This window comes from Aaosphaeria arxii (assembly GCF_010015735.1).
Source record: "Aaosphaeria arxii CBS 175.79 unplaced genomic scaffold BU24scaffold_6, whole genome shotgun sequence".
NCBI classification, from domain to species: domain Eukaryota; kingdom Fungi; phylum Ascomycota; class Dothideomycetes; order Pleosporales; genus Aaosphaeria; species Aaosphaeria arxii.
Window position 1 is genome coordinate 985,306 of NW_022983479.1, and position 2,012 is coordinate 987,317.

Consider the following 2,012-nt stretch of genomic DNA (forward strand, 5'->3'; position numbering starts at 1 on the left):
TGGTATCCTTGATGAAGACACGTACAACTTTGACGAATCAGGCTTCATGATGGGCGTGATATCGACAGGAGCAGTAGTCACAGGCTCTGAGAGACGAACTCGACCAAAGCAGCTCCAACCAGGCAATCGCGAGTGGACTACAGTCATTCAGGGCATCAACGCCACAGGCTGGGCGATCCCACCGTTCATTATTTTTGCAGGCGCCTACCACCTCTCTGCGTGGTACAAGGAGGATAACCTGCCTCACGATTGGGTTATCACGGTCAGTAATAACGGTTGGACGAACAACGAGCTTGGTATTGAGTGGTTGAAGCACTTTGACAAGCATACAAAGGGTCGTACTATTGGTACCTATCGATTATTGATAATCGATGGCCACGAGAGCCATGAGTCGCTTGAATTCAAGCAGCTCTGTGAGAAACAGAAGATAATAACTCTCTGTATGCCTCCACATTCGTCGCACCTGCTGCAGCCACTAGACGTGGGTTGTTTTTCGCCTATGAAGGTTGCGTATGGGCGCCAAGTCGAGCAGCTGATGCGCGGCCATATCAGCCATATCACGAAAATCGAGTTCTTACCCTGCTTTCAAGCAGCTTTTAACGCATCAATTACAAAGAGCAATATCCTAGGTAGCTTTCGAGGCGCTGGCCTAGTTCCATTTAACCCAGAGGCAGTGCTATCAAAGCTTGAAGTTCGACTGCGTACGCCAACACCCCCTGCGGCAGAGAATACCCCCTGGGAGTCAAAAACGCCCAGTAATCCTATTGAATTTGGGTCTCAATCTGCGTACGTTCGGTCGAGAGTTCAAAAGCACCTCAATAGCTCTCCAACTTCAATGGTTGAGTCGCTTGATCAGCTTACCAAGGGCGCTGCGCAGATGGTGCATTCAATCGTACTACTGCGCTCTCAGGTTGCTGAGCTTCAAGCAGCTAACGAAGCCGCCACGCGACGTAGATCGCATAAAAGAAAGCGATTACAGAAGGAAGGTAACCTTACAATAGAGGAAGGCGCTCGATTAACTGCTCTTAAAGAGTTTAGGGCTTGTAGTAATGGGAAGAATGGCAAGAAGAAGGCGCACGTTGATAGAGACGAGCTAACTCAGAGGCGCTGCAGGCAGTGCGGCAAGGCTGGGCATAACTCACGTACATGTAAAAAAGATGTAGAAATAGTCCCTATTTAGAGTAGTTACTATTATTTTACTATAGATTATTTGTTGCTGTGATGAATTGCTGTGGTAACTGAAAAGTTGGTGTGGTCTTGGCAGAGTGATCAGCTCGCCCGTCTAGTACGTTAGTAGTTGCATGATTGTCTTAGTTTGGATATGAACTATATAGTAGATACAATTAATGGGTTTATTGCTTATCCTACGAATAAATCAAATTCCTCAGAAACAATGTATCAAGTGCCACATTATGAAAAGCCTTAACTGATTAAGCTAGAGTAGTCGATAGGCGAGCGCAGCAGTTAAAACTCTGGCTATGAACTGCATGTAGACGCGGGGATTTCTAATAACGTCTGGGTGTCGAGAAGATACCGCTGCAGTTCATTCAATAGTTATTTACAGAGCATTGAAATAATATCACGTAGTCATATGGCGAGAAATTTATTGTACCGCACACTCGTTAGTAACGATCGCGCTGTTCTTAAAAGTTGTCAGTATATCAAGTATTCAGTAGTCACAACGTTGAATTAAGCTTTACTGTTCGAATGGTCGGCAAATACATAGCCCTGCGGAAGTCAGCCTATCAGAAATGTATTCACACTACCGGCTACGTAGTACTGTCTTCTCCCACGTGGCTTGTTGATTACACCGATGGAAGGCCCAACCGGTAGTAGATGGTATACGATTAAGTGACCCGGCAAAATCACCTGTACCCAACACTGGCATACATTGCGTCGATGCATCACCCTTGTAAAACTTCCTAGAGCAATCCACCAAATCATCGTTTCGATGCAATGCGTCAAGCTATAAGAGAGTGTTGACACCGCTTGGCTCTGCTACGCCAGAGTGC